At 44.0% G+C, this 14,414-nt stretch overlaps 1 protein-coding gene across 2 annotated transcripts in view; it reads left to right on the top strand.

Annotated features, from left to right (window-relative positions):
- The first annotated feature begins 247 nt into the window (after positions 1-247).
- MAPRE2 (microtubule associated protein RP/EB family member 2) overlaps positions 248-14,414 on the top strand; it is a 151,143-nt gene continuing 136,976 nt past the window's right edge. Inside the window, exon 1 of one of the 2 annotated variants that reach the window (XM_026496174.4) lies at positions 248-274. The gene's annotated coding sequence lies outside the window, so the exon portion shown is untranslated. Of the gene's footprint in view, positions 275-1,758; positions 1,777-14,414 lie in introns of those variants that run through there. The other variant, XM_057313143.1, reaches the window with a different exon arrangement.

Here is a 14,414-nt window from a genome sequence, read left to right as displayed (position 1 = left end):
GGGCCCTAACCGGCGTGCCACCTTCCGCCCAACCCGCCGACAGGTCACCTCGGACCAGCCCGGACGTGTCCTGGGCTGGGGTCTCCACCTGCCCTCCGCACACTCGGGACAGGGTGGCGCTGGCCCGGCTCTCCTGGGTGGACTAGCAGAGCCGCGGCGGTGGCAGACGGCGAGTCACGTGCAGCAGTGGGGGCGGAGCGCAGCCGGCCGGGTGGGTGGAGAAAACAAAGCCCCCAGCTGTCAGTAGAGGAAGGAGGCGACAGCGCCGGAGCAGGTGAGTCAAGTGCATTTAAAGCGGTACCGCCCTGGCGCACCCCGACACCTCCTGCCCTGGCGCAGTCCCTCCCAGGCCGATCACTGGCCGCGCCTCCTCCCGCAGCCGGGGGGCTGCAGTGTGCGGGTAGCTCAGCCGGCGGGACCCCGGGTCTCCGGCCCGGCAAGAAGTTGTGCAAGGGTCGGTGCCGCGGCTCCGGGGTGTGCATCCGCCGCGTTCCCGCGGGCTGCACCTCTCCTTCGTAGCCTCGGCGCTGCGCACTGGGGGAGAGGGGAGGGAGTCGGACTGCCACGCTGGCAGAAGCAAAGTGGACTAGCTGGGGAGTGAGGGCCGGGGCTGTCCAGGACGGGGACACTTGGCGCTGGTGCGGAGGGGCCTGGGGGGTGCGCGCCCGACGCGCGCAGACCTTGAGGCGCCGGAGTTGGGGCGCTGGACTGAGAACCGAGGGCGCTGGCACGGGCCGCGCGCTTCGGGCAGACCAGGAAGTGCAGCGCGCTGGCGCTCACCCGCAGGGGGTCAAACCCTGGACCCCAGACCCTGCCACCGCCCCGGGTCCTTGCCCTCGGCGGAGACGCACCCCACTGCTCCCGATTCCGACTCCGGCTCCGGCTGGTGCTCCTGACGCCCGGGACTTTGGGAGCCGGGTCTGGGGAAAAGAGAACGGGTTGTTATTCTGAACCCAAGGAGTTCTTCTGCAGAGAGCTCCCTGGGCGCAGGGTGACGGCTACTCAGCGACTCCCCGCTCTGCTTCCGTAGGAAATTCTTCAGTCCACCCTTAGAAGGGCTGCGCCAAAGCCCAGAAATCCCACAAAGGGCTGGAAGGAGGGGTGGGCACAGAAAGACCTTCCCCTCTGAATCTGGAGCGCTCCTTAATGCAGACTTTCAAATCACGAAAGGGCTGGTGGATTTGGTCACCCCTTGAGTCACTTTGCCAGTCCCGTGCCAAGTGCCGCCCAGCGCAGAAGGCAGAGCTATAACCTCGGAGGAGGGGGCGCTGCAGCCATTTGATCAGGAGGAGCCTTTGTCTTAACCCCCAGTCCCCTTCTGCTAGTCTTCGCCGGGTCACTGGCGCGTGGAGTAATTAATATTCCGAACATTAGCCGTCCCTTCACCTCGGCACCAGCCAACACTGCTGTCCCCTCCCTGCGGGTTTTCTCCATCACTTGCTCGCGTCCTCTCTTCCAAAATCGTGGAACATGGTCCAGATCTGCTAAGCAAGAGGAGGTCACTAAACGCACTATAATGCAGTCACGTAAAATCAAGGGTTAAGTGTTCAAACCTGCACCCGCCCTCCCGCGAGGAGACGGAAGAACTTTCTTGATTAGCATAGTATCTACCCTGGGGCCGCGCTGCGAGGCGGCGGTTTGGTCCCAGCAGAGGTGAAGCGTGCAGTCCTGTCTCGACTGTGCTTTGACGCAGCACCTGCTTCTAATCTGAGAGGATCCGAGGCTTGCAGCTTTGCCGAACAAGACTGTGGAATGAAACAGAACAGAGATCAAAAGGTAACAGAAAGAATAGCAACGTTTGAGATGCTTCTCCTGAGCACTAAATTTAGCTAAGTTTTTAGTGAGCTAAGAGGGGAGATGGTCCTTGTCGAGACAGTGTCCTTTCTAGAAATGTCCCCTTGCTTTGCTTCACAGGCGTTCTTTGTGACTGCCAAACTAAGTTATCAGGGATTATGTGTCAGTAGGTCTCCAAGACAGGTTGGGAGGCCACCAGGTAGTCATTAGTTATGCTAACCTGGTAGGTTTCACTTGCATGGGAAGAGTGACGCTTCTCCAATGCAAAGGTTCCCAAACTTTGCTGCTTATTAGAATTACCTGGGGAGCTTTGGAAAATCCTGATGTCCACATGTCATCCCACCTCATTTAAATCGGACTGTTTGGTGATGAGAGCCAAGCATCCGGTTTGTTGTTTTATTAATCTGCAGGTAATTTCGTTGTGCAGCAAAGTTTGAGCACCACTGACGCAAAAAAAAAAAAAAAAAAAAAAAAAAAAAGAGTTCAGTGGCCAGCAGCTGCAAGCGATGCTAGACAAGATGCCAGTTTAACTACTTGGGCGGGTGGGGAAAAGACGCTGAAACTGGAGTGTTGCTGACGAACGCCTTAGGGTGGGGGACTGTCGTCTGGCAGCTTGGCTGGCGGTGACACCTGCCACATCATCTTTCACCCTCTCTTGCCTTAGGTCCGGTTCTTATTGGAAAGATCGAAGTTCACTGTCATGCATGATTTCTGCGCGGTTGTTAAGGAGACGGGTAGAAACTTTCATTCCCATGATGACTCACGTGCAGAGGCAGTGGGGAAACCCAGCAGAAACTAACTGGGAGCAGCCTGGTGAGTCAGCAGGCTGCACTCCAAGGCGGAGCCCGGGGAATAGGAAGTAATTACATCCAGTAGCTTATTGACGCGCACTATTCCACTCCTTTGAAAGCATATTTGAATATCTGATCAGGATATGTTTGCTTGTAGAAGCCGATCTCTTTTCCAGCACCCTATTCTACCAGCTTCATTATAATGCTCCCTCCTGTTAGAAGGGGAAACACAAAGCCAACTAGACATCTTGTAATTCCCTGGGTGGGAGGCATAAAAGAAAAAGAAAGAAAACAGCTGGAGAGTGCTGCGGACTGGTTTGGGTTATTTCAATTACGTGACGTAGGGAGGATGAATTTGTAGCACATAAATGTTGAATACAGAAAAGTCAAATACTGCTTGATTACACACCCAGTGGTGGATTAAAGGATCTATTTAAATGGAAATGGTTATAGCTAACATTTTGCAAGAAATTTTGTTTCCTACTAGCCACAATTTCTTGCTTTAAAAAAAAATTTCCTAAGGCATACATGACCCTAATAAGATACCCTGCTTTAAAATGTACACAGATTATTAAACTTATTTTTCTTATTTTTATTACTATTAACTTCAATTTTTATACCTCTCCTTTCTTCATTATTCTTTATATTACCACGACTCTCAGTGCCTGGAACACAGCAAGCCTTCAGTGTGGTCAGCTATAGAACTTGGTTCGAATCTCTCATAGCCCCTATGTACCCTGCTTGGTCTTCTCTCCTAGGGGCCTTTGTGTCTGCAGCTCCCATAGCACAGAGCATAAGACCTTTCATGCTGTGGATGGTACTTGTTTATACTGAACATTATCAAAAGATGGGGAGACCATTTGTAAGCAAGGCATCCTGAGTACATTCACTTTTGTTATTCTCCAAGACAGACATTCTGGATATGGAGGAGCCGAACGTCTGTTTCAGTTCTTAAGTGCTATAAAACGGTAGCTTATTTTTTCATTTACAGTTTTACATAAAACAATTTAGCATTGTTTTTAACATAAAATAATTTAGTTAAAAACAATTTAACTAGTAATTGTCATACATAACTACACTCTCATAGATCGAAGATTCACTTCACAAGTTTGCTCTCTGCCAATTATTATTGAAAAAAACCAAATATCCAACTCTGTGGATGCTTAAAGGAATTCATGAAGTGAGGAGAGTTATTTCAGAGCACAGGACAAATAGGTAAGCACAGGACAAATGTCATTGGCCTTCATTAAAAATAGCACAAGTATATTTAAGTAGCCAGCATGTTTAAAAATGAGAAGTCAGTTGCGTTCTTTGACAGATGCCCCCCAAAATAAATGTTAATAAGAACTTCCAAAGGCCAAAATGATGTAAATGACCCCATTCTCATTTCCATGTAGCTTGGAAGAGGCACTGGGGATGCACAACGTTCCCATCCCTTTTTTGGGAGGTGTAAGATATCGAAGGCTGGAATGTGGTCTAGAAGGCTGGGTCTAACCCAGATCAATCAGAAACCGTTCATCAGAGGCTGGTGTAAACTTAGTTCTGTAGTACTTACAAGTGGGCCAAAACGAGGGACGTAGAAAGAAGGCGTGTCATCTCAATTTTTAAAACTCTCAAGTTTTTGAGAACAGATGAGAATTACCCAGGTTTTTTTTTTTAACCTTAAACTTATACAGCCTTTGGTCTTTTTTTTTTTTTAAGATTTATTTATTTATTTTAGAGAGAGAGAGCACTATGGGGGGGGGGGGGGTAGAGGGAGAGAGAACCTGAGACTCTCTACTGAGTGCAGACCTCACTCGAGATGGAGCTCAGTCTCGATCTCTGGACCCTGAGATCATGACCTGAGCTAAAACCGAGAGTCAGAAACTTAAATAACAGCCAGCCAGGTGCCCCCAGCTCTTTGGTCTTATTAACGTGTTAGGGCCTAAACAGAACTGGGTAGATAGAATTCCCATGTACCAAAAAGCACAAGTGCCAAATGTAAATGACCCGCCGGAGTGCTGAGAAACCTGGGGTACTGACTCCTTGCCCAGTGTCTCTTATATCATGCAGCTGTTTCTGGAATAGGGCTGGATATAATCTTGCTTAGAGGTTTTGGCTAGGCAAGTTCAGTTCTAATTCTCTGCTCCCTCCTTAAAATCGGAGAAACTATTTACATACTTCATGCTCTCACATGCTCTCACGAAGTCATCAACCTTTGGACTAAGCCAACGCCCTGAGCCATCTTTAGCTTCTTCTCCAGATAACCAAAGTAGGAAGTTTCAGAATCTTTGCCCAAATCATAGAAGCATGAACTCTCTTGTTTTAAGGGCCCTTACAGGTTCCTCGCACTATCCAACAAAAACATCAATGCCCTGTACACCATCTTTACTAAACAGTCCTTCAGTTTCTGCTTCGGGGTCTCCCTCACCACATGTTCCGTCCACAGAGCATTCTCTGCAGCCTTCACCCACTGGAGACCATAGAGAATGAAATCCAACTCTCTTATGTATTTACCTGCAACCCTCTTAAACACTTAAAGTGAATTTATTCTCCTTAATCAGGAAAATCTGGCTCTGGTATTTCAAATCTGTTCATTGCACACATTTTTTGCTCCAAATTTGCAACCATAAATTTCAAGAGAAGTCTTCAAAATTGTGATTTGTTACACCAGAGTTCTAGAATATGATTATTGGTAGATTTCCTCCCAGCACACCTAATCACCTACACACTTCAAAATGACCACCGACCCCAGGCTCGTGTTGAGTTGGAACCCATGGCTCCATCTGTTTCTGAAATCAGCAAACGATGGCCCTCTGTCTCTTGTTGTCTGTCCTGTGAACTAAAACTCGTTTTTGTTTTTTTTTTTTTTAATGGTTGAAAACATATCCAAAGAAGAGAAATATTTTGGGATCCTGGAAAATTATACAAAATGCAAACTTCAGAGTGCGCAATGGTTTAATTGTGCTACAGCCGTACTTTTCTACTTTCTACTAGCATGTTGTCTCTGGCTGCCTGTGTGCTCCTGCAACACGGGAGTGGCCCCAAACACCGAAGGGCCACAAAGCCTAAAATATTTACGAAATATTGACATGCAACGTTTGCACACCCTTGATTTATTCCCATTCAATATGCTTCAGTTTTAAATGAGAATTTGCTCACTTAAAGCCCTCATCTTTTTTCATTTTTTTCCCTTTAGTGAAGGGAAAATAATTTGTTTCCAAACACAGGTAAACTAATCACTCAAGATACTTTAGTTTCATATTTCCCTTTGGCGCGTATAGTACTTTTCTAAATAATATATGAATTTTTGTGGTACAGTCAACTGTAACACTTCCGAACCTTAACAGGCCCAGACAGTGCAGTGCTGACAGCGAGCTCTGTCACTGTTTCCAGTGCTCCAGAAAGTGGGAAAACAGCCTTGACAGCAAGCCCAGAGTGACACTTGCCTTAACTCTTCAGCAGTAGGAACGTCCATTTTCTCTTTCCTAACCTGTGAGGGCCTTTTTTTTCCTGCTTATTTGATTTAGTATATGAAGGTGTAATTTGAAGATTTATTGAGATTTGAGATTTTTTTTTCAAAGGTTATTTATTTGAGAGAGACAGGGAGAGAGCATAAGCAGGCCAGAGGGTCAGAGAAAGATGGAGAAGCAGACTCCTCCTCTTGGAGCAGGAAGCGGGGGAGGGGGCTCCATCCCTGCCCCCCATCCCCCATCATGACCTGAGCCAAAGGCAGCTGCTCTACTAACCGACTGAGCCACCCAGTCGCCCCAGGTTTGAGATTTTCATTGACTGTCACTTTAGTAACCGACTGAGCCACCCAGTCGCCCCAGGTTTGAGATTTTCATTGACTGTCACTTTATACACGTAAAACGTGATGTGGAGACTTGCTGTTCTTGAGAGTAGCACTACTCTTCTGAAGTATACATTTAAGATCAATTGCTCGCTACTTATAAAGGCAGTGCTCATTAAATAACAAGCAGATTTTCATATAGTCACTTACATCGCTAGAGGCTGGCAATACGCCATGGACAATTTAGTTTGACATTTCCAAATTCAAAAACAGATCAGATTATGATCCAGAAATTCAAATTATTTGCCTTCTGCCCAAGGCTGGACAGATTACTATGAAGAGTCTAGAAAGAATATTTGAAAGAACAATAACTACATTGATAGGAACTTGTGTTACTTTTTTTAAGTGTTGCCTCATAAAATTTCCTTCAGTTAAGAGAACTTCCTCTTTTTGATGACTTGTTAATGCCACTGACTGCAAATGAGTTTCACCTAGATTAAGAGAGCACTTTTAAGGGTTATATATAACTGGTCCTCTTCGTCCCTTCCAAAATCAGTACACCTACAATTTAGAAACCGAAAATGGTGGTTGGGGTTCCTTTTTCACTAGATCAAACATGCATTATAAATAGTGTAAAGTTTGAGGTACCTGAGATAAACTAAATAATTTCTAAAAACAAAACAAAAAAAAGTGTAAGGGTATTTAACCCCATCCTCGGACTGTTGGTAACAATGGCATGTAGATAAGTAATGCCCAAGGTGACTTAACCCGCTCTTGCTCCTGGAGTAACTGGGGAAGAAGGATGAAGGGAGACAAATGAAGACAGATTGTGTAACCAGTTCAAGTGAAAAGTAACTTTCCTCCCTTATCATAATTTAGATTTCACATTTTATTAACTACATTTTGTTCAATATAGCTTGTGCCATATATAGATCACGTGTAGCTCTCTCCAAAGTAGTTCCAAAATTTAACGGTATGGAGAGTCCTCAAAAAGTTAAAAATAGAACTGCCTTATGCTCCAGCAATCACACCACTGAGCATTTACCTGAAGAATGCAAGAACACTAACTCAAAGGGATGGGTGCACCCTATGTTTATAGCAGCACTATTTACAATAGTCAAGATACCGAAATAGCCCAAAGGTCCATCGATTGATGAATGGATAAAGAAGATGTGCACACACACACAGAGAAATACTATCCCGTTGTGAAAAAGAATGCAATCTTGTCATTTGCAGTGACATGGATGGCTCCAGAGAGTATAATGCTAAGTGAAATAAGTCAGAGAAAGACAAATACCATATGACTTCACTCATACGCGGAATTTAAGAACCAGAACAAACAAGCAAAGAGAAAAAAATAAGAGAGAGAGGGACAAACCAAGAAACAGACTCTTAATTATAGAGAATAATCTGATAGTTACCAGAGGGGAGGTGCATAGAGGAATGGATTAAACAGGTGATGGGGATTAAGGCGGGCCCTTGTTGCGATGAGCACAGGGTGATGTATGGAAGTGTTGAATCACTCTGTTGTATGCCTGAAACTAATATAATGCTGTATGTTAACTAACTGGAATTTTATTTATTTATTTATTTATTTATTTATTTATTTATTTGTTTATTTATTTATTGAGAGGGAGAAAGAGCGAGTATGCAAGGAAGGGTGGAGGGGTGGGAAAGGGGCAGGAGGAGAGGGAGAGAGAGAATCCTAAGCAGGCTCCATGCCAGGGCCGAGCCCCACATGGGGTTTGATGTCCCATGACCCTGAGATCATGACATGAGCTGAAATCAAGAGTCAGATACTCAACTGACTGAGCCACCCAGGTGCCCCATCACTAACTGGAATTAAAATAAAATTTGAATTAAAAAAGTAGTTCCAAAATTACGAACCTTCTTAAACTAATTGGATTTTACTATATTTTTACCAGAGTAAGAAATTCATAATTTTTAATTGCTTAAATAGGGGTAGAATACTCAAGCATTTTGCTAACAGGTAAACCTTGGTATTAATTTAGGATTAATTATAAACAACATGGCAAGAATGACTCTTGGTATTTGGAGTACTAACTCCAAGAGAAGGGAAAATAAGCCAGAAAAGGCAGGTGGAAAATGAGGCAATTTCCTTTAGTTTTGCTCACGTATCTGAAGCTTTTTATTCAATGTCCTACATTAAAGTAAAACCAGAGGACCAGATTATAAGTAAAGGCTGTTCTCACCAACTGATAAGCAAGAGGTGAGAGCGTGACTGCAACCACCTGACACTTTCCTTCCTTCTTTCAAAGATGATCTTCAGTCCAATCAGCTTGCCAGAATTAGATGTATTAAGAAGCACCTTTCTTGATTCTAACCAACAAACCACTATCTCCATTTTCCCACTGATCTTCTTCAGTCCTGGAAAGTGGAAAAGAAAGTGAGAGAGCTAGATGGAATACCTTTCTGTTTTGTTCCCCTTGGTCCCCCCCCCCCCCCCCCCCCCCCCCCGGGCCCCAAAGGAAACTGTTGATGGACGACTTTTGTTAGTTTCACTTCCGGCTTGCCTTCTATCATAATCTTTTTTGTTAAGTGTGGTCTTCTGGGCACAAATCTTCTAAAAGGAGTTTCCACACATCAACAGCAGTAGTAACCACGTGCTATATGTGTTATTGGCAAATCCAGAAAGCCATTCTCTGTGCAGTTGGAATGTTTAAACAACCCGGTTAGTGGGTCTGTTAATTCTCCATGCCGGCGTCTGTCCTCTCGGCCCTTCAGCGTTAGTTAGGACCTGGAACTGTGTGCGTTTACCTCGGGTTGCGAGGTGAAATAGAGGATACCCAGTTAAATCTGAATCTTAGATCAATAATGATTTTTTTTAGTTTAAGTATATATTACGTATATGTATTACATGGGGGTACGTACACTCATACTAAAATAATGAATCTTTTATCTAACATTCAAACTTAACTGGGTGTCTCGTATTTTTGGATGTTTGAAGTTTGGTTTTCTTTTTCTTTTCTCTTTTTTGTTTTTGCTAAATTTGCAACCCTACTTTTATCGCACAGTAAATCTCAAAATGCCTCACTTTCCCGGTCTGTAAAATATCTGATCTGAGACTGTATGTCCAAGATAAAAAAAGTAGAATGTCTGAGCTGCCTCCACCTACTAAAGAAAAAAATCAAGCCATTATCTGAAGTTTTCTGCACAACTTACCTAATTAAGAAGGGAAATGAAAAGTAAACCCAGAGCTACAAAATTAGCGATCTTATTTTGTAAGATACTATAAGGTACTTTCTATTCTTTCACAGACCTTCTAATATAATAGATACATCGAAAGGTAAACTATTAGCAAGTGGAGTACTTGAGAAGTCATCAACCACGTCCACATGACTAATCAAAGTTCCATGCTAAGCAACATTCCATGATCTCAAGTGATTCCAAGGAAGTGCCGTCCCAGGGGATTCCAGTGATGCCTCACCAGTCTAGTCGTGGGAGCTCCCAGAAGCTGCAGTTCAGTATGGACTAGGAGCATCTTAAAATGCGGAATTCAGGCTCCACCCCAGACCTTCTCGATCAGTCCTCACTTTAACAAGATCTGTAGGCGATTCACATGCACAGGGAAGTTTGAGAAACCCTGAAGCAGAGGATTCACTTGTTCATACATAAATTTGGTTTACTACCATGTTGAAATAACCCTTAACAAAACTCTAACACCTAAGACGAAATCATTTCTTTTGATCAAATATCTTTGATATGCAACTATTTTGATTTTCTCTTTATGAGGATCCTAAATGACCATTTCTAATATTGTTTTATAACGAACATATTTAACAAAATAAGACAAATGTAAGTTTGAAAAAGACTCTCATAAGGACTAACTAGACAGCCTATTATAAATAAGATTCTGGTTTGTCCTTCATTAATAACCCATAAATTAGGTGGCACACACTTCCTGGTCCTCAAATCACCAGCAAATCTCCTGTGTTTCTTCATTTCGCACACTGTAAGTTTCATAAGAATATTTATATGTCAACACCACACATGTATGTATTTGTATCTAGATTCCTTTAAAACTGACAGAGGGCATGTAGTTTGAGCCTGTGGCAAATTCCAAACTGCTCTTGTGAAATTTGGAGTTTTAAAAAGTCATAGAAATGTTCCCATAGATTTTAATTCCTTTTGAGTTTGAAATCACTTCCTTATGCCTGCCCGCCTGTTTTTTTAGAAGTTACAGTGCTGTGGGGCACCTGGGTGGCACTCGGTTAAGCAAACTGACTCTTGGTTTCAGCTCAGGTCGTGATCTCAGGTCATGATCTCAGGGTCGTGATCGCAGGCTTGTGAGTTGGAGCCCCAAGCCAAGCTCCACACTCAGCACAATGTCTGCTTAAGACTCTCTCTCTCTCTCTTTGCCCTTCCCCCAAAATAAATACATAAATCTTAAAAACAAAAGAAAAAGCTACAGTGTTGTATCACAGAAAAAATTCTGGAACTGGAGCAAGAACATCAGAAAAGCCTGATGCTTAAAACTAGTTCGCCACTAACTGGGTATCTTTGGAGATGTTACTTAACATCCTTAACCAACATCCCTCGAATTAAGTTTTCACATCTGTCAAACAGGGACAGTGGAGTCTGGCATTGTCTCACAGGATTCTTGTAAGACTCAGATAAGGTGTGAGTCTTTATGAGGACTGTATTATGTATAGTAACAGAATCGTAGGATTTGTTTAATGGTTTTCAGATAGGGCTAGCAGTAGACTAAATATTGTATATGTATTTTCCTGCAACACATCTAATTGGGAAGGAAGGTGATGTTAATTTTAAGAGTTCCATTTATGCACCGGGAATGGAAACATAGAGCATATATCTTACAGACTTCTAGCTTATGGCTCTATGTCCTCAACAACCACAACCTTCCTTCTGCTCCTCAGAAACAACGTTGTCCCCCTTGCCTAGGACAAGGACGTGTCCTGGGACACCAAGCAATGAATTCCTCATCAGGCTGCTACTCTTCACTCTGTGAAGGCAAAAGACACAACGTTTGGTGTTTTTATTTCTGTCAGAATTCTATATAATCCCCCCTGCATTTTTTCCCCAGGCAAAATTTACTAAAAGATTATAAAAACATGCTTCAATATTTTTAATTACTCACCTCTTTTTCTAAAATATTACCCCTTCAAAACACACATCTTTATGTAGTGAGCATAACCGCATCACTACATAATTGTCGTAATTACTTACTAAGTAGCTCTGTATCCTAGCCAATCACGTAATCCCAAATTGGAGGAAGCCACGTGGTCATTTTGTCAAAAGACACCCCAGTACAGAATCCACCCCCCCCAACCAGCACTTGGAGGAGAAACTAAGTTATCCTTTTGCTGTTGTTTTAATAAATGCAATATAAGGGGCACCTGGGTGGCTCAGTTGGTTGAGCGACCGACTCTTGATTTAGGCTCTGGTCATGATCTCAGGGTCATGAGATGGAGCCCCTGAGCAGGCTCTGCGCTGGGCATGGAGCCTGCTGAAGATTCTCTCTCTCCCTTTCTGCTCCACCTTGCACGGGCACACACTTTCTCTCAAATTAATTAATTAATTAATTTAAAACATCATATCTTAATAAAGCTAAATTATAAATAAATAAAACAAGACACATTAGCAAGAGTTTAAAAAAGATGAGAAAGGGGCATGAGGAGAGCCACTTCTAATCTTACCACCTCTGTGCAACTATTAAAAAAAAAAGGATTTCCCTTTTTGTGTAAAGCTCTTATTGACTGTATTCATATTTAACAATATTTCACATAAACATTTTCCTTAGCATGTTGAATGTTATCTGCCACAGCCAGCATAATGTTTCTAGCTTCAGTGCCTTCGCACAGCTCTCTGCCTGGGGTGTCTTCCCCTAGTGTAGTTAGGCTCAGCCTTTGTCTCAGCTCAGCTGTGAGTCCCTGTCTTAGCTCAGCTGTGAGTTCCTCGAGGTCCTTGCGGCGCAGAGTGCGCTCCACGGACCAGCGGCACCTGCGTCACCTGGGAGCCTCCTACAAAGGCTGAAGCTAGGCTTCCATCCCAGAGATTCTCAATCAAAATCTGTACTGTATTAAGATTCTCAGGTGTTATGGATTAACATTTGAGAAAGATTGTTCTGGAAAGCCTTTCCGAGCCTCCTGACCACCCCCACCTCCCGCGGGCCCGCCCACCCGTCCAGGATAGGTCAGGTGACTCACTGCGGTTTGCCTTGAATTCCCCGCACATGGGCTTCCCCAGCGCATAAATGGGTTGGAGATGGGGATGGACTCGTATTCCTCTTCAGGTCCCCAGGTTCGAGCGCGGCGCTTGGCATGTAAGCTTCAGTACTTGGAGTTGTTTTATCGTTTTCTGACACTGCGGCTTTGTAGATGAAAAGATACAGGTGAAAATTTTCTTTCATGCTGGGAAAGTGGGTAGTCAGGCAGGACCCTCTCGGTCGCAGTTTGGGAGTCCCCTCTATGTGCAGTCTTTACTGTGGGAAATATAACGGGTTGGGGGGAAAGAAATGCTTCCCTCTGTGCGAATAATTTCTGAAAGTCCACTGTTGGAACTTGATCCTTTTTGCTGAAGGTATTGAGTATCTGTTAGCAATGTCTCCGGGAGAAGGAGCACTTTATACTTGGCATCGGGGCTGAGCAGCTGGCAGATTTCGGTAAGCATTTGGTACGACCTAGAGAGAAAGATAATGGTTCTCTGATGGGAGAAGATCGGGCGCTCTAGTAGGTGTTAGGAAAGTTAAATGGTGGAATGTTGGAAAACAACTTCTCATCCTGACAGATGTTACAAGAGGTTTTATCTTGAATCCTACCATAGGATCTTCCATTTAAAAAAAGTTATCTATAAAAATCTCAGGATAGGACCTTTCCCCCCTATCCTGCCTTTCATCGAGTCCTCCTTTCAAAGCAAACCGCTGTTACCCTGGGGATTTCTTTCCCCGCCCCCCCCCCCCCACCCTCCAGATACTGGTTTTAAAACCGAAGGCAAAGTGAAGGTCCTTCTACATTGAGGTTTCTGAACTCCTACTAAAATTAAAAGCTGAACTGTGGGGAGCTTTCTCTGTGTTCAGGAACCATTTGGTCCTTTCATTGTGGGAGGAACGCTTTGTGAACTCGCAGACGGACAATCTGATAGAGGGAGGCGCAGACCGGGAGGCTGCTGTTTTGAATTAGCAGAAGACTGATTAGGGCTTTGGAATCCAGTTGTATCCAGAAACAAGAAATGTCTGTCCTGCAGAGCTATTGTTTGTCTTATTTGAAAGGAACAAGAGGCTCCTGGTACTGCTTACCAATGGCTCTCACAATTAGCCTCATAGACCACGAGGAGTAGAACTATATTCAAGAATGTGTGGCTTCTTTTCCCCTTTGGGAGCTGGTCGCTGTGCTGACCTGTCACCATGGACACCAGCTTCAGCTGAGTCTTGAATCTGAGTCTGGTTTCTCTTGCAGAAGAGTGTATCGGGTTGTTTTTCTGTCCTAAGCTGCTTATGTGAGTGTCTGGGATGATGCTATTCACAGTAATTTGCCCAGACAGGGACCTTGGGTGGGGTTTTTAAGAGTCCTTTGACACCTGCAGACTGTACCTTGTTGAGCAATCTGACGCAGGTGAGCCATGCAGGATGGGTAGAACTATTGTGTTCTCTACACTGTGACCTCAAGCCTAAGTCCATTTGAGTCATATTTTCCCACGGGGTTTGTGGCCCATCCCAAAGGAAAGACATTCTTAATACCTTAGTCTTGTGAAGTTTAGTGGAATCTGAAAGCCATGTGCATTTTTTTGGTTTTTCACATTTGGGAGAGTTTGTTTTTAAATGGCGAGTAGTTAATAACTTTGTTGCTCATTAATTTTGTGTGCCTTTGGGAGACTTTTATGCTTGGCCCTATCTGAAAAAACTGCAAATTTTCTAATGATCATGCATAGAGGCTCTAGAGATTAAAAAAGGGGAAGTTAAAATTCCATTTGCAAAGATTTAAAGTATTAGAGAAATGATAGTCAAACCAAGAGGAAGCAGCAACATCTACCAAAACACTCGAAAGAAAAAAAAAAAACGTGATTAAGCAGCTGAGACA

The sequence above is a fragment of the Ursus arctos genome, unplaced genomic scaffold, assembly GCF_023065955.2.
Source record: "Ursus arctos isolate Adak ecotype North America unplaced genomic scaffold, UrsArc2.0 scaffold_17, whole genome shotgun sequence".
Classification (NCBI taxonomy): domain Eukaryota; kingdom Metazoa; phylum Chordata; class Mammalia; order Carnivora; family Ursidae; genus Ursus; species Ursus arctos.
This window is presented reverse-complemented; position numbering and strand designations above follow the sequence as displayed.